This window comes from Mytilus galloprovincialis, chromosome 2, assembly GCF_965363235.1.
Source record: "Mytilus galloprovincialis chromosome 2, xbMytGall1.hap1.1, whole genome shotgun sequence".
In the NCBI taxonomy this organism is placed as follows: domain Eukaryota; kingdom Metazoa; phylum Mollusca; class Bivalvia; order Mytilida; family Mytilidae; genus Mytilus; species Mytilus galloprovincialis.
The window spans coordinates 44,202,376-44,229,079 of record NC_134839.1 but is presented as its reverse complement, the minus strand read 5'-3'; the positions used below and the strand labels follow the sequence as shown (position 1 = coordinate 44,229,079).

At 30.8% G+C, this 26,704-nt stretch overlaps 1 protein-coding gene and 1 long non-coding RNA gene across 2 annotated transcripts in view; one reads left to right on the top strand and one right to left on the bottom strand.

The window, feature by feature from the left end:
- The window catches only part of LOC143063649 (angiotensin-converting enzyme-like), a 183,554-nt gene that overhangs the window by 140,868 nt on the left and 15,982 nt on the right, over positions 1–26,704 (bottom strand). The window lies entirely within an intron of this gene.
- LOC143063647 (uncharacterized) lies at positions 1,928–26,202 on the top strand. The gene is made up of 3 exons (XR_012975070.1): positions 1,928–2,105; positions 23,490–23,576; positions 25,390–26,202. It is a non-coding gene; the product is annotated as an uncharacterized LOC143063647 (long non-coding RNA).

The following is a 26,704-nucleotide window of genomic DNA, read 5'->3' as shown; positions in this document are numbered from 1 at the left end:
GATCATCGGTCATCCGTGACGTATTCTAAAATCCCAAATAACGGCGCATGTCGATAGATGGTCAACGGAAAAAAAGTCACAGGAAAAAAAGTCACAAAACCTCTAGGAAAAAAAGTCACAGGAAAAAAAGTCTCAAGAAAAAAAGTCACGGGAAAAAAAGTCACAATTAATAAAATTATTTGAAAGAAGTATATAAAATGTTTTTTAAGAAGTATGTTGGAATGGACATGACAAAAGTGATTTTGTATATCAGCTGTATGAAATAAATAATTAAAAAAATTGCAGTTTTGTTAAATAAAAATAATACTTCTAGTAAAAGTGTTTTCTTTTGCTTTTGTAGAAACATATGCTAAGCTGTCTAATTTGCTTCTAATGTAAAAACACATGAAACAAAAATAATTACAACAAAACATGTATCAGTAACATTACAAAAAAAATCCTTTGAATGACATTGAAGACCTGTTGGTGAACGTCTGCTGTTGTCTGTTCTATGGTCGGGTTGTTGTCTCTTTGGCACATTCCCTATTTACATTCTAAATTTTATATTATAAAACAAAAGGATATGGGGTACAAAAAACACAAAACCATACTTGCACATGAACAGCAGAAAAAAAAACACACACAGACAAAAGTCATTACCAATATATAAGTGCAGATCATATGACAGTTTTCATACAAAATATAAATTGTGACTTTTTTTCCTGTGACTTTTTTTCCTGTGACTTTCTTTCCGTGACTTTTTTTCCGTGACTTTTTTTCCTGTGACTTTTTTTCCTACATTCCGATAGATAGATAGATAGTTTATTAATTATCGTCTCGCCATTTAAATTTCACCAAGGGGTTGAAGCAATGAAGGACTTTATAAAACCAAGGATTTGTATAGTTACTATACAAATCCTTGATAAAACTATGTACATGTACTTATTAATATTTCTATAACAAATTACAAAAACGTTTAGTGTAAAAATCATCGATTTATAAATGTCTCTTTTTGCCTAAAATATATTTGCAGGTTTTGGCATTTTTGTAAATAACATTAATGTTTTGGCATCCCAATGCAAAACACAGGTGATAGCCGATTCAAACTTAAATAACTTCTTTAAAGTTGGTTTTATTTTATCAGAGACATATACTACATGTAATATATGTCTCAATACATGTATTTATGTTTCTAATTTTATCAAAACAAAAATTACAAGATTATGAAATAAGTTATGAATCGAATGAATACCCTCAACACTAAAATACATGTCCTAAGTGACTTTTTATGTCTTGCGTGCACCGAGGAAATCCTTAACGGTTTTTAGACGCACCATTATTATATATGCATATATTTGAAGCATTTTGTAAATAATAGGTATTTATATGTGTGTATCAGACAAAATGACTTCCCAATTAGCAGAGGCGGATTTAGGTTTTTTTTCCAGCCCCCCCCCCCCCCCCCCCAATAATCTTGGAAAATGGGAGATTATATAGGGAATCACTGAAGCATGACTGGCAGGGACCCCCTCTTAGGCAGTCAATGGGTCGCCACTTATGAAAATTTCTGGATCAACCATTGCTTAGTTCTAGTTATCTAAGGTCCTAGTGTGAAATATAACCAATAGGAATTGGTCTTTTTAAACACTTTTACATATGCCTACATGTATACGTTTTGTCAAGGGTTGATTCATTACCGACCGTGCAAGGGCTGTATTCGTTAAAAACTTCCATGTGTTGGTTCATGCAATATTGAAATTATGTTTACTCAATGCGCAGTTACTAGTTACTGAAGTTGATATTTGCTACTTTTCTTCTTTATTTCATATAATTGATTTTTTTATTAATTTCTTCGAAAAATTTGTGGTGTTTAAATAGGGAAAAGACACAGATACCTAAGCACATTTAACAAAAGAAATTGTGTGTAATGCCATCAATCTGTATTACACCAAGGATTTGTATAGTAAGAAGGATTGGAATCTCGTGGGCTTTTGCATAGACTGTAGTATAATATCTTCTGCGGCGCGAGATTTTGTGAGATTACCCGTGATGCATCTGGAAAATGCTCAATGTGCCTTGATTAATGGCGGACATTTGCATCACCTAAACAAATTGACACCCGATATGTAAGTATTACAATTTATATCTATCAAATTTTATGCTTGAAATAAGAAGTTTAAAAGAGTTCTGGTGTAATTAATAACTTTTACGATCGCAGTAAGAATACACGACTCCATAGAATTAATTTGCATATTGACCGAAGTGACCTCACCCTATCCCGCCTATTGGGCGGTCCTATCATCATTGTCTATTTTTATACTCCTTCCTCAAAAAACGGAGATGAGTGATAAAATTTATATTTTCTGATAGATATATACAAATCCTTGATTACACGTAGACAGGATGTTCCCTAGAAAACTTTACGTTATACACACCGGCGAGTACACGCACTGTCGTAATGGAAAATTACTGTATGTTATAATTACCTGTAATCAGCTTTGCAACAAATCAGTTGACTGACCATGTCATTACAGTTCAAACAGATTTTCCTCAAATCAAAATGGAATATATATATATATGTTCCAGACCGTATGAGTATTTGGACCGTACGCGTACGGTCTGGACCGTATGCGTACTTTTTCAAAATACGCATACGGTCGGACCGTACGCGTACGGTCCAACTAATAATAAGAAGATGGTCAAGTTTATCAGATACAAATGTAAATAACAGATAAAAAAAATCTTATATCTCAAATTAATATAAAAAGTTCAATTGATATTGAAATGAAAACTTAATATTATAACTTTTTAAAAAGGTCACGCTAGTTTAATCTGTTAATCTCCTGTAATTAGCATGTCAGTAATTAATTAAAGGCCAGTATGCTCATTGAAATTGGGGTTAACGTATGTAAACAAAACGTACAAGGACATTCAATTGTTTTATAATATTTGTGAACTTTAAAAAAAAATGCATATGCAAAGGAACATGAATGGACCGCAAACATGTAAATGTAAATTAATAAAAAAAAACATAACATTCCTTGTGGTAGTTAGTGTCAACTGGAGCGAGAGTACAAAAATGGGATTCAGATATAGAATTAAACAAACATTTAATTTCAATTGTACGCTTATTCACTTACCCATCTGATGTAAAAATAGCATCTTGGAGAACTAAAGCTACAAATTTTTGGTTATTGTTTATTTTTTTTAATTTAACCCATATGATACCAAAACATGTATGGTCAGCTGGACCGTACGAGTATACTCATACGGTCCGACCGTACGCGTATGGTCGGACCGTACGAGTATACGTATACGGTCCGGACTGTACGCGTACGGTCCAAATACTCGTATGGTCTGGAACATATATATATATTCATTTTTATATCTTTAAAATTTAAAACTTAAAAAAGTACACTTCGACAAAATTATGAAATATAACGAATTGAACAATTTAAAATAGTATTTTAACAAAGTTTAAGATACATAATTTTACAACGATCCTAAAAATATCCAAACAAACGATAAATCTAACGATATGAACCTACGCAGTTTTATATTATAAGACTGACCATTGAAGTAATATTACTTCCATTAATATTACTTCCATGGACTGACACACACCAGTTTGCTAACTCAGTGTGCTGGGCCAGGGTGCTGGGTGAGGTGCTGGAACTTGATATACATGTATCATTAAGTTACAGTTCTGTTAAGATTTGACTGCCTTTTTACAGGGAATTTCTATTCTTACTGTTAACAGTTAGTATATACTGTTCCTGACTTAGAATAATTCTCTGCTCAGCAACTGGTGCGTAATTAGCATTTTATTCAAATATCTTGTAGCAGTAAAAAACACAAATTAATGTATTTTTCAAATAGCTTTATTCAGCTTAATAACTATAGCGAAAAACAGCGAACATGGGGAAATAAAATGTTTTTAGTAGCCTTATTATTAAATCTCCAGGCGAGTGTGATCAAATAAAGAGGTTCTCCGTAAAACTTGGAAAATCTTATCTGATTCAGGATCAATTCATCGGTTACACTCCCCTATCACCAGTGATTCTTTGTTTTTAGCTGACATTCTGAAAAAGGTGTGTAAGTGATTCGCAATTTGCATGATTAATAACAGATATCGACTCGTTACCCGGACTACTGCAAAAAACAATTATTCAGTTAACTGATTTAGATGGAAGGTAAACGGGCAGAAAGTCGCAGGACAAAAAGTCACAGGACATAAAGTCACAAATTTGATAGGACAAAAAGTCACAGGACAAAAAGTCACAAACAAATTGTTGACAATTGGTTTGAATATATATGAAAAAGATCTTGAAATATTTTCTTTTTATTACATACATTCATTTTTAATTTAAAGGGAAACTTCGCAAAAAAATCAAAAATTGATATTATGTTCATTCTGTATAAAAATGCTCAAATTCATAGATATTAAAGTTTTATTCCGCTAGATAAGCGATCACCATCGATTTTAAATTTAGAGTATCAATTCTCTGCGATCCGCCATTTTGTCTTCTTTCCCGATTAATAAAAATGATATGTCTATAAACCACAAAGAAACAAAACTACAGTAACCGATGTAGTCGTAATTGCGTGTCGATATCTTGTCAATCGTACGGTTGTTTTATCCGACTAACTAACTTGATACGAAAAATATTGTTACTTTTTTTAAATTACTATGGTCTGTTGTTTTTAAGCTGTTGATATTGGAATTAGGTGAAAAGTCAAAGTTGAAATCATAAATAAGTGTTCCGTGAAAATTGTTTTCGAAAATCTAATTTGTTCATAATTCTTTAAAGTAATAAACAAATATATTTTGATCTTCCCTCATCTGATCACCAGCATGGCTAAAGGTATTACTTCCAAAGGTATTGTGAGGGGTGTGAGGTGACACGTCCAGGTATTCAAGCGATTTCCTGTCGGGCTTGCAAGTTCATGCATCGTTTCACTTCTGCAGGTATTGATCAGTGTACACGGCTGATAACTTATAACTTATAACTTTCCATTTTGAACTATCAGATGAATAATATACAACTCTGTCTTACTTGTCATTACTAAACTCATACGCTTGTTTATAAATAACATTTCTGGTGTAAAGAATATAATTCATAAACATATAAGTAATACCCAAAAAATAAGATTTGATGAAATTAAAATCTATTTAAATATTTTTTCCAAGGGTGAATTTGGGAAAATGTAATACATAGTCATTGTCAATAGTGAAGGACAGATTGGAACAGACCAGAAATATTGATTTAAAAAAATGTACGCACTTGCCGACGATTCGTTTATACGACTGGATAGAAAGTTACGGAACTATAGCGCAATTTAAAATATATACATGTATACATTGAACATAAGAAAAAAACATATATTTTGAATAAATAGGGGTAAAATTGTTGTAAATAGACTAGTCCACGTATGCCAACAGTATGTAATCATCGAATGTCGATAGACTATTGTATACCAGAAGAAGAAGAGAACCAATTTGATTTAAATACAGGTCGATGTATAACTTTTGCTTTGGTTCATTGAAGCTGTGAGCCTAGTAAAATCACAGATTTATATTTCAATAAGATTGTTCTCGAACAAAGGAAGTAATTCGTCATCACAATTGTTATATATGCCACTGGACGAACACTAATTATCCCCAGGGAATGTGAATATTTTGCTGGGAAACTTTTGAGTATCAAAGTTTCAAATTAATTTCGGGATTTATTTTCTTTCTTGGTATTCAATAACAGAAAAAAGAATAAATTACTTGTTCGCTAAATAGGGATATTCTTGTCAGATAAAAGACTTTTAGTTATATTTAAAAAATAGGGAAATATGACATTAAATTGGTTCTGTCTTTTTTTTAAACATCGTTAAAAAGATGTGTGTCTAAGGTGAACGCCACAAGAACCCTGTAATACTAGTACGAGAGTATAGCATGTAAACATTCCTTCTCAATAATATGGTTGTATTGGAAATCTTTTCATACAGATTGACAACTCATTGTCCGATATGCATGTAATATTTGCCACATGACGCCCATAGTTCTTTCTACCATCATCATCTTATTCTGTGATATTGCTGTAAACATCGATGGTTCACACCCAAACAAAATGGGAGTAATGGACCTTCAGAGCTTCTCCGTGTTATACACTTGTGAAATATATAGACGAAATTTCTGTATTGAAATGAATCTACATCTCACAAACAGGATTTTCAAATAACGATTGTGAGTAATCACCTTACAAACCAATATAAACGTATGGCAAGATATAACCATGAAGGAATTTAGTTTTTGTCAGACGCAAGAACTCATCACTATACATATCATAAACGTATACGTATATATATGCATACAGTTTCAAATATTAAGAACAAGCGGTCGATGTCGATAGTCTGTTTTCTAACTGTTCAGAGTTAGACATGTCACTTGTTCATTCTTGGAAGCCTTCATATTCCCCGTCTAACGATGGGACCTCTTTCTGATTGTGTTGACTATAAATGCTTGTATGGTAATTCTGTCGTTTATCTGTACAAGCGGTTGCATTTCCTCTCCTTTCCCAACAAACAAACGAACGAAACGCCACTAGGAATTGGAATTGTAATGGCTCTTATACGGCAGGAAACTTACATGTATACTAATAATGATTGTTTCAAAAACAACGATGTACGGACGAACTATTATAAATTCATCAATATCAGTTATGCATGACTAAAATATAACTTTTATTACAACTACTGTATTACTTATTTGGATTAATGACGGCTATCATGTTCAACATTGCACAAATATTATCATAGAATTTTAAAAAAAATCCTCAAAAATCCTCAAAAGAAATAATGCCTTAGCTTAGATAATTGATATTCTTTTCACAAAAAGTTCGTGTAAATGATTGTCAAATGAATTTAATTATGTAAGAATAAAATGTTAAAAAGAAACTAAAAAAAAATCATGCATGTTGTATGTTGTATTTTTTGTCAATTACAGCTTTTACATTAATGCTAGCAAGACAAATCTTTGTTTGGCTTGCTTGCTTTGTTTGTATCAATGTTTGCTCAAGCATGGTAATTAGATAGGCGGGGCTTCAGCTTGTATACATCATACTTAAAATTTATTGGACGTTATGTTGGAGGTTAAGGACACTAAATTTTAAAACATCACATGATACTTATTCTCACATGTTTCCTTACCTCTAAATATACAATACAGACAGGATTCTACTTCGTCGAAATTATCTTCCTATTACGCCAGTTCATTTTCACAATCGTAGAAACGGAAGACAATTTTTTTTTTCAGAGATCCAACTTAAGGTAGCTGGCTTCTCAGTTTCAAAGTAATTAACTTTTCAAAACACTAGCATATATTAATAGGGGATTAATAAAGGAATTAAAAGAGCAAAAAAAATATATAGGTCACCGTGCTTGTTTTCGAGATATTAGCCATTGAAATTTTGGCGGGAAAATGTTCTCTCTTGACTTTTCATAGCTTTATCATTGACTAGTTTAAGTCCTCAAAAACTTTTTAAAAGTAATTAAAATTTTATAAGACTTTAACAGACAGCTTATCATAATACATTTAAAAGAATTATAAAAAGAAAAATGGGGGTCACCGGGCAAATTTTGTTAAGGCATTCAAATGGATAAAACCAGAGGATTCCGATAATCTGACCAAAATTCCAAAACATGACAAGCGAGCTTCCTTAAAGACTGCCGTCAAGCACTTTTAGTAAAATAGCTATTCAAACACACCTACTCTGATTTTGTGATCCACTGGATAGGTATTTCACTTGACCCCTATAATTTCATCTTTAAGTACTGTGATTTTTTATGTTATGAAGTCAACCTGTAGCTTTGCTATATAAAATGATGGAGTCTGAAGCGAGATGATGTATCAAATACTCTTGTTTTGTACATTTTCAAGACAAAATATTCATCTCAAACACACCCTAACATAAAAAAAGTGCACTCGATTTTCTCTTTTCGATACAATTGTTTCCCATTTTTTGGAATATTTTCTTGAGTTGCATAATCGAAGAACAGACATGGAAATAACTGACTGAACTAATAGATTGTTATGTTATAAAAACAATATTAGGTCAATTAATGTTGAAGGCCAGTTTCTCAGCCTCATACAAGAAAAAAGTTTTTATTTTTCTTTCATTGACAAATTATTGTATTTTTACAGGTGAGAAAACATGTGAGAATATTTGTCATGTGATGTTTTAAAATTAAGTGTCCTTCACCTCAGACATAACGTCCAATACAATCTAAGTATTCAAGCTGAATCCCCGCCTATCTTAATTACCATGCTTGAGCAAACACTGATACAAACAAAGCAAGCAAGCCAAACAAAGATTTGTCTTGCTAGCATTAATGTAAAAGCTGTAAAAACTTTAAAATTGCAATAGTTTTATTAGCATTTAAACACAGCCAGATTTGAATACAAGTTAAGAAATTCCGGTAAAGTCAATGATATCAAACAGATGTACAATGGTATATCAAATTGGGTAATATTGCATTTAGTTTTTATAAAAGATTAAAACTACTATTTTTTGCTTCATATTTGAATCTTTACGCCAATTGCCGCTAAGAAAGTAATCAAAAATTGTTTCCTTTTATTTTGATACACTTTCGAATTACGAATCTGAATTTTATTTTCAATTAATTTACACAATTTAATTATTGTATCTTTATTCTCATCGTGTATTAAATCTTAGTGTATTAACATCGTGACAGCATACTCTTTCTAATCCTTTCTGTTTATCCTTTCCAAATAACAACATTTATACCTGTGTACGCTTGAACTCACACCTGCGGCTAAATAGCTACAAGGTAAACGAATTGACCTCAAGCCGAGAAATATACAGTGACCTTTACAAAATAATATACACACTCTGCTCACACATTAGTTGCATTGAAATGATTATCAAAACAATAACGGTAAATAGAACTGAAATATTTTCAGTTCAATATCAGTAAAAATGTTCAATAAATCAGTATTTTATGAAAAAAATCTCAACAATAATTAATTAAATTTATTCAAAAACATTTACTAGAGATAATTTTATAGGAGTTTAATTCAATCAATACAAAACGGTATATGCATATTCATTTTCGTTCATTCTTATATTGTGGTTCATAACTTCGACCATTCGTCAGCTGTGTGCTTTTAATTACGTATATTGTCGATAAGCTATAAGAGTTAAACAGATTTTATTTTTTCCCAGAATTCAATAAATCGGGCTAATACGTCACATCCCACTCGAGAATTCAACCAAAAAAGTTACAAATACTTGATTTTCTCCGTTATTAGAAGGAATATAAATTTAAAACTTTGCAAATGTGTTTTTTATGTTAAGATGAACATAATTAGATGATAAGTAAAAAATTGCGGAATTTCCCTTTAAGGAAATTGCTCATAAAGCTTGATAAACATGATAAATGGAAATGTATTAGATTTTAATCTTGCAAAGGATATGTTTATGGGGCCATATTTGGTTCATTCAACCTATGCCAACATTTTGAAATTTAGGTATAAAATTGTATGAAAAAATGTTGGCATAGGTTGAATTATTTGTTACAGATTAAGTGTTATAAAAACATAAATTTATTAGGGGCTAATCAATTTACAACCAGTTTAAACATACTGTTAAAGTATACTCAATATACAGTCTTTTACAAGTACAAGTGAACAAGTGTGTGTTGAGGATCTCTTTTTCATAAAGGAATTAGTTTAAAATTAATACATTTGTATAATGAAATAATGAGGAAAAACAGTTTTTTTGGATTTTTATCAAAGCAACAATCATCTAGTCAAATTAAATAATATGAGTGTCATTCTCATGAATACTATAAAATATAAGATAAAAAATATTAAGTTTTATATAAAATAGTTTCCTTCAAATACAATGACATACACCACTATTAAAACCTGATTATTTCATAAATACTGATTCATGTAAAATATCTTTTATAAATGGTCACTATTAATTCAAAAATATACATAGAATTGTACAAATTTCACTGATATATGATTGTCTCAGAAGTCAAATACAATGACATACACCACTATTAAAACCTGATTATTTCATAAATACTGATTCATGTAAAATATCTTTTATAAATGGTCACTATTAATTCAAAAATATACATAGAATTGTACAAATTTCACTGATATATGATTGTCTCAGAAGTCATCCTATTTCAGGAGTAAGACATGTCTTACTAATAGGATGGTTTTATGGTATGTTCTAGTCCTTCGTGGGTTTCCCAAAATAATCCTAAATTTTTACATTTTCTAAAGTTGATCAGAAATTAACTACACGAAAGGTTACTTATGATGGTCTTACGATAGTCACAAGTTTGTTAATTAATTAAACTCCTTTTTATATTAATTTTGCAATTATCTTATTATTATCTAATTATCAATTCGGATGATGGAGTTCCAAATTATAAAGACAAAATGTAACCATAAATCTCAGAACTCAATATAATAAATAAAAACAAACAAACACAAGAGAACTTTATTTATTTAAGCTTAAACAAAGTAAGTAAAGGGTGCACTGTCCAACTATTTTTTTATTATCAATTTTTATATTTTTTACATAAACAGTTGAACAAGGGTTCTATTTTACAATTTTTGTCCTTTTAGAATTTTTTTATTATTCCATTTTTACTTCAACACAATTTTGCAAAATACTTTATTTTTGTTTCTGAATTTCAAAAGAGTAATATTTAATGCTTAAATATACTGACTGTATCTTACCTTTTATTAATTAATAATTGTTATAACAACACCTATTGTATTTTGTTTATAGGCATAGGTTGAATATATTTTTATCAAATGTTGGCATAGGTTGAAGACACCCCATATTTATTGGCAAATTGAAGCCATTTAAGTACCAAGCCACTTTGACATTTTGTTTTCATAACAATTATTTGATTATTATTGATATTTATTGAATAAATTTTAATTACTAAGTTGCTTCTTTATAAAACTTCAAGAAAAATACAAAAAAAAGTGTTTTCTTGTTCAAAGAAAAATAATCTCTAAACTGAATTGTGACTTTTTGTCTGTGACTTGTTGACCGTGACTTTTTGTCCTGTGACTTTCTGTCCTACATTCAGATTGAATAGAGGTTTGGTTGACCCCGTCTCCCTGTTTCTGAGACTACAGTGATGAACTTAAAGGGATAATTCGCGATTTTTCACTTTTCATCTTATTATGTTCATAATACCATAAAAAACATATTCACCAAGTTTTATTTTGATATGAAATTTAATAAAGAAGAAAATTGGGAATTATTAATTTTATTTTTTGAAACTTCCTGACTTATGTGACGTAGTTTAAGTCTTTGATGCATGCCGGGAGTGAACATATCTCATTTAAGTCTTGTTCGTTAACCATCTAATAACGCGATTTAAAGCGCATCGACGACTTTTGGTGTAGCTATTAACCAACGAAAAATAAGTGATAGCCATGCAACTTTTAAAATTAGATCGTGTGGATTTTTTGAAACGAATTTTAATAATAAAAGTAAATCATACAATAGAACATTTTTATGATTTTTTTTTCTAAAAATGCTTTAAACAAACATATGAAACTGACATGATCGATAGTATATTAAAAATACATGTTTGTATTCTGACCTTTTTGCTTCTTTCCAGCAATCATCTTCACTTACTTGTACGGTGGAAACAATAAAATGTGTATTGTTTTGTGACACCTAAAGAATGTGGAATGCGTAGTTTAACTCAAGGTAATTAAAAGATTAGCATTATGTAATTCTAATCTTTTGATCATCATTCAGTGAAATCTAGGCGTCACGGTTCACTGGCATTTCAGGTGTGAATAACATTTCGTATCAATTGTAAACGGGAGTCAGACAAAGTTTCAGACACATGAATGTAAAAAAAAAATAATTAAAATTAATTAACGGGAATAATAAGATCGCACAATAACTGGATAGCTGTTGTATATTTTTATATTTTGCATAAGATCACTTTTAATGAATTATGACTTTTGAATACTTTAGTAACGATAAAATACTGAATTATTTTAATTGAAGTATTTATAAATAAAAATAGCCTTCTAAACACGAGTTTATGAACTAAAAATTGTACTATTTCAAATTAGGATCGGCAGCCTTAAATATTTCAAACAGATCATTAAAGGGAAACTTCGCAAAAAAATTAAAAATTGATATTATGTTCATTCTGTATAAAAATGCTCAAATTCATAGATATTAAAGTTTTATTCCGCTAGATAAGCGATCACCATCGATTTTAAATTTAGAGTATCAATTCTCTGCGATCCGCCATTTTGTCTTCTTTCCCGATTAATAAAAACGATATGTCTATAAACCACAAAGAAACAAAACTACAGTAACCGATGTAGTCGTAATTGCGTGTCGATATCTTGTCAATCGTACGGTTGTTTTATCCGACTAACTAACTTGATACGAAAAATATTCTTACTTTTTTTAAATTACCATGGTCTTTTTTTTTTAAACTGTTGATATTGGAATTAGGTGAAAAGTCAAAGTTGAAATCATAAATAAGTGTTCCGTGAAAATTGTTTTCGAAAATCTAATTTGTTCATAATTCTTTAAAGTAATAAACAAATATATTTTGATTTTCCCTCATCTGATCACCAGCATGGCTAAAGGTATTACTTCCAAAGATATTGTGAGGGGTGTGAGGTGACACGTCCAGGTATTCAAGCGATTTCCTGTCGGGCTTGCAAGTTCATGCATCGTTTCACTTCTGCAGGTATTGATCAGTGTACACGGCTGATAACTTATAACTTATAACTTTCCATTTTGAACTATCAGATGAATAATATACAACTCTGTCTTACTTGTCATTACTAAACTCATACGCTTGTTTATAAACAGGGCTCGACATTAACGCTTGTCCGATTGTCCGGGACAAGTGGACACAGGTGTCGGGCAAGTAGATTCACCATACTACTTGTCCGACGGGACAAGTGAAAAATCAAGGTCAGATAAAAATAGATCAAATTCAAGACTTATACATTCCCAAAAATATGAATGATTGTTTTATTGATCATACTTAATGAAATAATTATTCATTGATTGAACCAGAGACATATAAAACGTGTATAATATGTCTCTGATTTGGAGTTTTGAACATGCTGGCAGCCATTGACCAGGGGGATATAAGTAAGGGGAAAGAAACCAATGTTAATGTATCTTCTTAGTATAAGCTTCCTTGAATTAGGAGCACCTCCATATGGAGTTTTACCTAAACTTTAAGATATTAAATTAAAGTATGTTTCATTTGATTTTGCTTTTATGCATAACAATACATTAAAAAAGGTTTTATTTGATAAGATCTATGATATAAAAATTTAAGATGAAAAAAAAAAAAAAAATCTAAAAAGGCAGATTTTTTTGTAAAATGTGTATGTACTTCATGATCATATATATCAATGTATATACAAATCAAAATAAATTGTAAAAGCTTGTTTTGACATCATCAATAAATTAAAAAGGTTTACTCATATACATGTTCAAGGTGGCCAGGTGTATTTACGTCCTTGGTTTAACCAATACCACTACTAAAGAATGAATAGGTCCATAGGGGAATGTAGTGGTTTGGGAAGAAATGATGATTTAATGATTGACAAATGATAGTGACATTGAGTCAGAGAACACAGTCTTGCAAAAAAACTTTCATTCTGAAATAATGAAATGTACTTTGATGCGGTATTCATATAACATTACAAAATGCTCCTTTTATTGGGTACAATCAAAGCCCAAGTGTTATTATTGCATAAATCATCAATATGTTAGATTTTCAATTATGAATTCGGACAAGTGAGTTAAGAGTTCGGACAAGCTGATTTTCTTGCCACTTGTCCGAAGGGACAAGTTAGAAAAAATGTTAATGTAGAGGCCTGATAAATAACATTTCTGGTGTAAAGAATATAATTCATAAACATATAAATAATACCGAAAAAATAAGATTTGATGAAATTAAAATCTATTTAAATATTTTTTCCAAGGGTGAATTTGGGAAAATGTAATATATAGTCATTGTCAATAGTGAAGGACAGATTGGAACAGACCAGAAATATTGATTTAAAAAAATGTACGCACTTGCCGACGATTCGTTTATACGACTGGATAGAAAGTTACGGAACTATAGCGCAATTTAAAATATATACATGTATACATTGAACATAAGAAAAAAACATATATTTTGAATAAATAGGGGTAAAAGTGTTGTAAATAGACTAGTCCACGTATGCCAACAGTATGTAATCATCGAATGTCGATAGACTATTGTATACCAGAAGAAGAAGAGAACCAATTTGATTTAAATACAGGTCGATGTATAACTTTTGCTTTGGTTCATTGAAGCTGTGGACCTAGTAAAATCACAGATTTATATTTCAATAAGATTGTTCTCGAACAAAGGAAGTAATTCGTCATCACAATTGTTATATATGCCACTGGACGAACACTAATTATCCCCAGGGAATGTGAATATTTTGCTGGGAAACTTTTGAGTATCAAAGTTTCAAATTAATTTCGGGATTTATTTTCTTTCTTGGTATTCAATAACAGAAAAAAGAATAAATTACTTGTTCGCTAAATAGGGGTATTCTTGTCAGATAAAAGACTTTTAGTTATATTTCAAAAATAGGGAAATATGACATTAAATTGGTTCTGTCTTTTTTTTAAACATCGTTAAAAAGATGTGTGTCTAAGGTGAACGCCACAAGAACCCTGTAATACTAGTACGAGAGTATAGCATGTAAACATTCCTTCTCAATAATATGGTTGTATTGGAAATCTTTTCATACAGAGTGACAACTCATTGTCCGATATGCATGTAATATTTGCCACATGACGCCCATAGTTCTTTCTACCATCATCATCTTATTCTGTGATATTGCTGTAAACATCGATGGTTCACACCCAAACAAAATGGGAGTAATGGACCTTCAGAGCTTCTCCGTGTTATACACTTGTGAAATATATAGACGAAATTTCTGTATTGAAATGAATCTACATCTCACAAACAGGATTTTCAAATAACGATTGTGAGTAATCACCTTACAAACCAATATAAACGTATGGCAAGATATAACCATGAAGGAATTTAGTTTTTGTCAGACGCAAGAACTCATCACTATCTATATCATAAACGTATACGTATATATATGCATACAGTTTCAAATATTAAGAACAAGCGGTCGATGTCGATAGTCTGTTTTCTAACTGTTCAGAGTTAGACATGTCACTTGTTCATTCTTGGAAGCCTTCATATTCCCCGTCTAACGATGGGAACTCTTTCTGATTGTGTTGACTATAAATGCTTGTATGGTAATTCTGTCGTTTATCTGTACAAGCGGTTGCATTTCCTCTCCTTTCCCAACAAACAAACGAACGAAACGCCACTAGTCTGATTTCTCTGGAGCTCATCCTCAATGGCTCTTATACGTCAGGAAACTTACATGTATACTAATAATGATTGTTTCAAGATCAACGATGTATGGACGAACTATTATAAATTCGTCAATATCAGTTATGCATGACTAAAATATAACTTTTATTACAACTACTGTATTACTTATTTGGATTAATGACGGCTATCATGTTCAACATTGCACAAATATTATCATAGAATTTTAAAAAAAATCCTCAAAAATCCTCAAAAGAAATAATGCCTTAGCTTAGATAATTGATATTCTTTTCACAAAAAGTTCGTGTAAATGATTGTCAAATGAATTTAATTATGTAAGAATAAAATGTTAAAAAGAAACTAAAAAAAAATCATGCATGTTGTATGTTGTATTTTTTTGTCAATTAAAAACTTTAAAATTGCAATAGTTTTATTAGCATTTAAACACAGCCAGATTTGAATACAAGTTAAGAAATTCCGGTAAAGTCAATGATATCAAACAGATGTACAATGGTATATCAAATTGGGTAATATTGCATTTAGTTTTTATAAAAGATTAAAACTACTATTTTTTGCTTCATATTTGAATCTTTACGCCAATTGCCGCTAAGAAAGTAATCAAAAATTGTTTCCTTTTATTTTTATACACTTTCGGAATTACGAATTTGAATTTTATTTTCAATTAATTTACACAATTTAATTATTGTATCTTTATTCTCATCGTGTATTAAATCTTAGTGTATTAACATCGTGACAGCATACTCTTTCTAATCCTTTCCAAATAACAACATTTATACCTGTGTACGCTTGAACTCACACCTGCGGCTAAATAGCTACAAGGTAAACGAATTGACCTCAAGCCGAGAAATATACAGTGACCTTTACAAAATAATATACACACTCTGCTCACACATTAGTTGCATTGAAATGATTATCAAAACAATAACGGTAAATAGAACTGAAATATTTTCAGTTCAATATCAGTAAAAATGTTCAATAAATATTTTATGAAAAAAATCTCAACAATAATGTGCTCATCAAAATATTTTAAATCTCACAACACATGAATACTTCAGATATTTGAAAAAAGATGTTTTAAAAAATTGACAGGAAATTAAAGGATCTAATTGGAATGGAATCAACAAATTACGAACAGATATGCTTTTCAAGTGTGAAAAACATCAACAAAATTTATACATAATCGGGAATGTCCTTCTTAAAATACTCTTCGTCTCACACCGTAACTATATATAATACTTTAGCTATTTGACCAACGATGTATAAAAAAAAATGAACGAATTAAATGTCATCTTTCCCTATTTTTTAATGTAATCATAAGTCTGTTTCAACTGGCAAGAATACCAGTAAAGCGGACAAGCAGTTTATTCTGCAAATTGCTGTCATTGAATATCAAGAGAGAAAATAAATCCCGAAATTGATTTGAAACTTTGATACTCTATAGTTTTCCTGGAAAATATTCACATCCCTCGGTATTAGTGTACTTCCAGTCGCGTATATATATTACATACATGTCGGAACAATTGTGATGATGGCGAATTTCTTCCTTTTTTCGAGAACAATCTAATTGATATATAAATGTCCATAACTTCGATGAGCCAAATACAGTTATATATCGACCAGTATTTAAATCTCTTCTTCTTCTTCTTTTGGTATACAATAGTCTATCGACATTTGATGATTACATACTGTTGGTATACGTGAACTTGTCATTTTACAAAACTTTTACCCCAATTTACGCAAAATGTATGTTTCTTTCTTATGTTCTATGTATACATGTATATATTTTAATTTGCGCTATAGTTCCGTAACTTATAATCCAAGCGTATATACGAATGGTCGACAAGTGCGTACATTTTTTTAAATCAATATTTCTGGCCTTCACCATTGACAACGAGTATATATTACATTTTACCAAATTTCATCAAATCTGTTTTTTTGTTTTTTTGGTATTATTTATATTTTATAAATAAATTTCTTTTCACCAGAAATGTTATTCATAAACAAGCGTATGAGTTTAGTAATATCACTTTCGGACACGCAAGATAGAGATGTATATTATACACCTAATAGTTCAAAATGGAAAGTTATAAGTTATCGGCCGTACATTCGTGTACACTTATCAATACACTAAGAAGTGAAACGATGAATGAATTTGCAAACTCGACAGGAAATCGCTTGAATACCTGGACGTGTCACCTCACACCCCCTCCAATACCTTTGGGAGTAATACCTTTAGCCATGCGGGTGATCAGTGGAGCGAAGATCCTAATTTATTTGAATAAAGTTTATTACATAAAAGAATTATGAACTAATTAGATTTTCGAAAACAATTCAAGTTTCACGGAAGACTTATTTATGATTTGAAATTTTGACTTTTTCACTAATTCCTATATTTATTTTTGGACTGATAATAATCAGTCTAAAAATAACAGATCCTGGTTTTTTTTTTTTAAAGAATAAAATTTTCCGTATCAAGTTAGTTAACTAGTCGGATAAAACAACCGTACGATTGACGAGATATCGACACGCAATTACGACTACATCGGGTTACTGTAGTTTTGGTCCTTAGACATATCTTGACTGCAAATCGGAGAAGGTGACAAAATGGCCGACCGCAGAGAATTGATAATCTAAATTTAAAATCGATGGTGATCTCTTATCTAGCAGAATAAAACTTTAATATCTATGAATTTGAGAATTTTTATACAGAATAAACATAATATCAATTTTTGATTTTTTTGCGAAGTTTCCCTTTAATGTTTTATGTATTGTGCTTGTCATATATGTATGTTGGATAAAAGCTCTAGAGCTTATGTTGTATTGTATGTATAACCAACTTTAAAAATTTAAAAATCTTTTTTGTTAGCCCGTAACAACTAACAAGTAAGATTTAGGTTTCTTCTTTTTGTAATACAAACAATTATTACGCCTTGAAAGGATTTTTTTTTACTATGACGGCGTCCAAGAAAAAAGTTGAAATAGCTAATGTAACGGTACCCAAATTGCACCTATTTAGCAAAACTAGCAGCAAAAATCTTACAAGATTTTCTAGAGACTAAACAATTTGTTTTTTTATGATTTGATACTAAGCACATCTTGCAACATAGGTAAAACTATTTAGATATGCACAAAACGTTCACAGTATCTATCAACAGATGAAGTATTTACTGAAAAAGCAAAATGTACTGAAACGTCGCCATGCGACGTCATCAAAACGTCATCTTTTTAAAATGACCAAATACAATATGTTACAAATATCCATTTAAAAAATAATGAAGAGTAAGCATGGACTAATATCCAATTGTTCAAAATATTTAAAGAAATTAAACAAAAGCTCTGTTATTAGACTTTTGACTATGTGAATTTAAGTGCCAATCTGCCCAAGAATCAGGCAGTGGTGAAAACATGACCAAAAAAACCCACCCTATTTGACATTGATTTCAGTTCATAATATGTAGTTATGTACAAAAATAACATTCATTCATTTCCATTTTCTGTTCTGGTAATAGAAGATACAATTTGGTTGAAATGCACTAGAAATTAATGAATAAGGGGAGATAACTCTGTAATTTGCTATCATTCTAACCAATTTTCCAACCAAGTTATTTGATATTACCAGACAAACACAAACGAAAGACTAATACTTTTTAACTCAGGATGATGGTTAGTATTAAATAGCAGGATTAGCCCAATGGGTTTTTTCTAATCATGTTTTAATTTTTACCTAAATTGCCTGATTCTTACAAAGACTGGCACTTAAGCATGGAAGCAATTTTGGTACTCCTAATTTCAGAATCATTGATGGTTTGGAGGTCAGTTTAGACCAATTTTTCTATGATTCCATATGGAATAAAAATCAAATTGGTGTACCTTTATAACAAAGAAGGATAGGGCTACAAAATAAACACAGAATGGACATTTTTGTTTTCATCATAAAAAAACGTAGATGAAAAAACTGTCAAAATAGGTGCAATTTGGGTACCGTCACGTTAGACACTAACTTTATATTGGACCCTAGTAGCTTTATATGTGCTTGTGGTTGCAAATGTAAATGCATGGATGCCTGCTACACTAGAATACATAACAAGGAAGCTTTGCTTTGCTCTTCATGGACTACGAACTCGTATTCATAATTAAAACCTTCTGCCAAGCAAGCGTAAGGGTCTTTGACAGTAACCAACACTCATCTCACGAGGCGTACCTAGTATGTTTTTTTAGGTATATATATATATATATATATATATATATATATATATATATATATATATATATATATACAACTCGTCTAAACATCAACCCAACAATGTTAGATCTGTAAATTTGCTATATATATAAACATTTATTCGTCATTGTGCGAAGTGCTCCTTTGAAGAAGGGATTTTCTAAACCAGAACAGAACAGAATAGCCATGCAAGACTTCATTATCATTTGGACTAATATTATGGCACATTTTGTCTTACCACAGGGATTTGTGTCAATTTATCTGGTTTTCTATGCTCTGACCTCATTTTCATGGTTCAGTGGTTATTGTTAAGTTTTTGTGTTTTGGTCGGGTTTTCTAATATTGTATGCAACATGTCAAGTATATTTGTTGTATGAAAATTTTTAAGGATGTACATGTTAGACTGGCATGTTTTATTCAATCTTGACCTCATTTTTATGGTTCATTGCTTAATGTTACTTTTTTGTTTTTTTGGCCAGTTTCTCTATTTTCTTATTTTCAAATTAGCAAAAGGTCAACTAGGTGCATATGTCTGACTGAGAAGTTTCATCTTACTTTATTTTCATATTACATAGGACAATATAAAAAAAGAAGATGGGGTATGATTGGACAACTCCTCATGAGAGACCAAATGAAACAGAAATTAACAACTCAAGGTCACCCTACAGCCTTAACAATGAACAAATATGAAAAAGAAGATGTGGTATGATTGCCAATGAGACAACTGTCCACAAGAGACCAAAATGACTCAGACATTAACAACTAAATGTCACCGTACGGCCTTCAACAATGAGCAATGCCCATACCGCATAGTCAGCTATAAAAGGCCCCGATAAGACAATGTAAAACAATTCAAACGAGAAAACTAATGGCCTTATTCATATAAATAAATGAACGAAAAACAAATATGTAACACATAAACAAACGACAACCACTGAATTACAGGCTCCTGACTTGGGACAGGCACATACATAAATAATGTGGCAGGGTTAAACATGTTGGCGGGATCCAACCCCCCCTAACCTGTGACAGTGGTATAACAGTACAACATAATAATAAACTATAAAAATCAGTTGAAAAAGGCTTAACTCATCAGATGGACAAAAATACAAGTGGACGTGGCCAGGTACTTATACATCCCTACACAAAAAGACACAATGAACAGATCTGAGAGTACTCCCAGTTATACTGCATTATAAAGTCAGCTATAAAAGGTCCAGAAATGACAATGAAAACAATTCAAACCAGAAAACTAACAACCTAATTTATGTACAAAAAAAGGAAAACAGTTAAATGTTACACATAAACAAAGGACAATCACTGAATTATAGGCTCCTGACTTGGAACAGGCACATATATTATGAATGTGGCAGGGTATAAGGAACTATGAAAATGTTTAGTTTTTATACGACCGCAAAATTGGAAAATTTTTCGTCGTATATTGCTATCACGTTGGCGTCGTCGTCGTCGTCGTCGTCGTCGTCGTCTTCGTCGTCGTCCGAATACTTTTAGTTTTCGCACTCTAACTTTAGTAAAAGTGAATAGAAATCTATGAAATTTTAACACAAGGTTTATGACCACAAAAGGAAGGTTGGGATTGATTTTGGGAGTTTTGGTCCCAACATTTTAGGAATTAGGGGCCAAAAAAGGCCCAAATAAGCATTTTCTTGGTTTTCGCACTATAACTTTAGTTGAAGTTAATAGAAATCTATGAAATTTTGACACAAGGTTTATGACTACAAAAGAAAGGTTGGGATTGATTTTGGGAGTTTTGGTTCCAACAGTTTAGGAATAAGAGGCCAAAAAAGGGCCCAAATAAGCATTATTCTTGGTTTTTGCACAATAACTTTAGTTTAAGTAAATAGAAATCAATGAAATTTAAACACAATGTTTATGACCACAAAAGGAAGGTTGGTATTGATTTTGGGAGTTTTGGTCCCAACAGTTTAGGAATAAAGGGCCCAAAGGGTCCAAAATTAAACTTTGTTTGATTTCATCAAAAATTGAATAATTGGGGTTCTTTGATATGCCGAATCTAACTGTGTATGTAGATTCTTAATTTTTGGTCCCGTTTTCAAATTGGTCTACATTAAGGTCCAAAGGGTCCAAAATTAAACTTAGTTTGATTTTAACAAAAATTGAATCCTTGGGGTTCTTTGATATGCTGAATCTAAAAATGTACTTAGATTTTTTATTATTGGCCCAGTTTTCAAGTTGGTCCAAATCGGGTTCCAAAATTAAACTTTGTTTGATTTCATCAAAAATTGAATAATTGGGGTTCTTTGATATGCCAAATCTAACTGTGTATGTAGATTCTTAATTTTTGGTCCCGTTTTAAAATTGGTCTACATTAAAGTCCAAAGGGTCCAAAATTAAACTAATTTTGATTTTAACAAAAAATGAATTCTTGGGCCTCTTTGATATGCTGAATCTAAACATGTACTTAGATTTTTGATTATGGGCCCAGTTTTCAAGTTGGTCCAAATCAGGATCCAAAATTATTATATTAAGTATTGTGCAATAGCAAGAAATTTTCAATTGCACAGTATTCAGCAATAGCAAGAAATCTTCAATTGTACAGTATTGTGCAATAGCAAGAAATTTTCAATTGCACAGTATTGTGCAATAGCAAATATTTTCAATTGCACAGTATTGCACAATAGCAATATCTAATTGCACAATATTGTGCAATAGCAAGAAATTCCAATTGGATTTCAATTGGAGTTATCTTTCTCTGTCCAGAATAGTAGTTGAATCAACTTAAATCATTGTTTTATACAATATACAATGTATTCACTTTTACTACCAACTGATAGATTAAAACAATCTTTACCATTCAGTAATAACAAGCACTTTTTTTACATTTTAATATTTTATGATGTATTTAAATGAGTAGTTATTGTTGCAAACTTCATTAGAAATTTGAATTGAGATCAGTTTTGAAATAAGGGAAAGGGGGATGTGAAAAAAAAATTGGGGGGTCAATTTTTTTCATTTCAGATTTCATAAATAAAAAGAAAATTTCTTCAAACATTTTTTTGAGAGGATTAATATTCAACAGCAAAGTGAATTGTTCAAAGGCAAACATATTTTTTTTAAGTTCATTAGACCACATTCATTCTGTGTCAGAAACCTATGCTGTGTCAACTATTTAATCACAATCCAAATTTAGAGCTGAATCCAGCTTGAATGTTGTGTCCATACTTGCCCCAACCGTTCAGGGTTCAACCTCTGCGGTCGTATAAAGCTGCGCCCTGCAGAGCATCTGGTTGTGGTTTGGTTTATTTTCCGGATACTATAAGCAATAAGGCCACTTTATTTAGTGAACGGAATGATTGTAAGATGCACATGTCTGTCTGTCATATTTTATATGACCGTGACCTCATTTTCATTGGTCAATGAAACACTGCTTTGTTTATCATAATTATGCTTAAAGTTACAGGTAGATTATATTTGTAGGATATGTAACAATTGTAAGATGTGCATGTCTCTCTGGCAGATTCATAAAACCATGACCGCATTTTATGGTTTTTTGGTCAATGCTAAGTTTTCTTGGTTTTGTCATTTTATCAGATATTATAAGCATAGGTCTACTTGTTGTACGGAATGAATGCAAGGTGTCATATAAAAAAAGAAGATGTCTGTTTGCCAAGGTTAATTTTACTAAGACCTCATTTTCATAAAACAATGATAATATTAAACAGCAAGAATGAGGATCAAGTCGAAGTTATATACAAATGAGGCAAAATTTTCAGTTGCCTACTTTTTATGTATTAGTAGTTTTTTTTTTGTCATTAAATGATATTGTTTACCCTTTTATGTGTAGGGCAAGAATATTGAAGATAAAGGGAAACTATAAACAGGAGAAATTATCAACAAACATAGATTTACAAAGGTCAACAAAGCCTAAATGGTAAGTCCACTGTTAAAAAAAGTTTTAGCCCTTAAGTAATGATTAAATATTTATTAAAATAAGATGTGGTACAATAAATGAGAAAACTATCCATCAGAGTTCAATTAAGTGGATGTAACCATTGTAATTACTTATTAGAGGCCAGTGATGACCTGTTAGTAATGAAAAAACTCATACCCTATACATGATATTGTAATTTATAGAAGACAACGCTAACAAAATTTGAAACGAAGCATCAATTCAAACTTCAAATATACCAGACTGATTTATAAAAAAACAAAATATTATGAAAAACAAAAATGATGGATATGAAACAACATCAACCACTGAACTATGTACAAGCTCCTGATATTGGACAGGCATATTATTGCTGGGTTGATATAAAAATAAGAAGCAGTCTGATTTCAAATAAGACTTTTCTCCAATAGACATCAAATGACATTTAAGGAGGCTCGAGGGTATACAAATTTCAGAAAAATATTAAATATTTTTTTTTCATAACTAATTTTATTTATAACTTTATTAGTTTTTACTTTATCATATGGTACAGAAATCATTCTAAAAAATCAATTCGTTTTGGCCCCAGACAACTTTTAAAATGTATATATCATTGAAAAAGCTAGAAATTATCTCCCTTTGGTGCAGAAATGCCATTTTTTGGCATGAGAATTGTAATATCTTTTCTAGCTCATCAGTGACCTATATTTTTTATTATTATTTTCAACTAACTTTACTTAAACTAAACTATTGTAAAATTTAAGCGATTTCTGTAATTAAAAGAAATTTAACCCCGCCACATTATTAATGTATGTGCCTGTCCCAAGTCAGGAGCCTGTAATTCAGTGGTTGACGTTTGTTTATATGTTACATAATTAATTCTTTTTTCATTTCAAAATTACCTCTATTTCTCCTATTAGTTCAACAGAAAAAAAAGTACCTTTACAAAAATGTATATATGCTTCTTTCAAAGGCGGATTGTGAGTGTGAATGAATGGTGTCCCCATTTTTTTAATTTAATTTTTCTATTTTTCTATAAAGTATAAGATAAAGTTCATTTATTATAGAAAATTATAGCGTAACCCTATATTAAGAAAAAAAATTGATTGAAACCTGCGAGCCCCCTTAATTTAACAAAAATAGCTCACTGTGCAGCCTTTGACAATGAGCAAACGCTATACCGGACAGTGGTTTTAATAACCATGATAACAGCACAACATTTGAACAAATTGTAAAAATTTGTTGCAATGGGCTTATGTTCTTATGTTGTACTGTTATACCACTGTCCAAGGTAAGGGGGAGGGTTGGGATCCCGCTAACATGTTTAACCCCGCCACATTATTAATGTATGTGCCTGTCCCAAGTCAGGAGCCTGTAATTCAGTGGTTGACGTTTGTTTATATGTTACATATTTGTTTTTCTTTCATTTTTTTACAAAAATAAGGCCGTTAGTTTTCTCGTTTGAATTGTTTTACATTGTCTTATCGGGGCCTTTTATAGCTGACTATGCGGTATGGGCTTTGCTCATTGTTGAAGGCGGTACAGTGACGTTTAGTTGTTAATGTCTGTGTCATTTTGGTCTTTTGTGGATAGTTGTCTCATTGGCAATCATACCACATCTTCTTTTTTATATTAACTCAAAAGACTGCAACAAGGAACCAAACAATAACCAGTAATATGTAAATCATAGACACAAAGCACTGAAATAAGAGTACTAACAATAGATATTTAAATGAAAATTTATTAAAATGTTCATAAACATGATAAAATAGCCATTTTTCTTCACTGATAATTTTTGAGTTTTGTGTATTTGTAGGTCAGACATCTCGGTTTTCATGGTCATCATTCAACAGATCAATACTGAACAGAAAACTTGGAAGATGATATTTTTCTCAATAGTGCAACTTTTTTTATTAATTTGAAATGGAACGTTTTTTTCCTACATTAAATAGAAAAAGGAAATTTCAACATAATGACTATAAACAAAAAGGAGTCATACCATCACAATCATAGATGCTCAAGAACTTGACCATGTAAATGCAACAATGTAATTATCAATTGAAAGAAGGAACGAATGAAAAAAATATTAGTATGTTGTTGTCCAAATAAACCTGCTTTGTCTTCTCATTTGAATCGCTCCATCCAATAAAGATGTACGGAGGAAGATCTTTGAAGAACAGATTGAAAAATGTTTTGTCTAAGAATTGCGGGAATATTCTAGTGGATGAAATAATTTATTGACTTGACTCTTATATAGTGGACTGAATAATTGTACATAGCAAGCAGCGAAAAAGAAAACTAAAACTTTAACACAAAAAGTGTTTAAATTATAAATTTGCAAATATAAGCACAATATTATGTACACCACAAAGGTATATAATTCAAATTGTTTGCATATTCATGTATTGCAATGAAACTATAACAAAGAAAACCTTACTTCATGAAAAGAGTAAACTATTCAGTCAGAATATGAAATATTTTTTTCAGTTCTATTTTTCATTATAAAATAAACAAGACAAAGATTTCAAAACAATATTTTTTTTATTTATTTAAACATGTCATCATTTTGTTTCAGTGAAAGAACTTTACTCTTTGACCTTAAATTTTATTAAACATTCCAAAATCAGAATTATAATCTTTATTGTCATATTAACAAATTAAAAACATGTTTGTGACAAAATGAAAAAAAAATTATATTTATATATAAAAAATATAAAAAAACTTGTATACAATTAAAACTTTTTACTTCCAAACAGCATTCATTGCAACATACACATACTGTATATTTATATCTATATATTTATAATTTGAATCCCATAGGATTTTATTTTGTCCCATCGGATATTAAAAATCCGATTTTTTTTGTCCCATGGGACTACAATTATCCCATGGGACCAAAAAAAATCCCATGGGATTTAACCAAAATCCCATGGGATAATGGTAAATCCCATGGGATTTTGCCCTGTCCCATGGGATATTGAAAATCCCATGTTTTTATAAATCAAATAGCAAAATAAATATAATAGTAACAGTAGAAAACAAATGAAATTATTGAATCTCATGTAATTCCGCACATTTTGGTTATATACATGACACTGTAGCTCTTATTTGAGGCGGCGGCGGATTTGCAA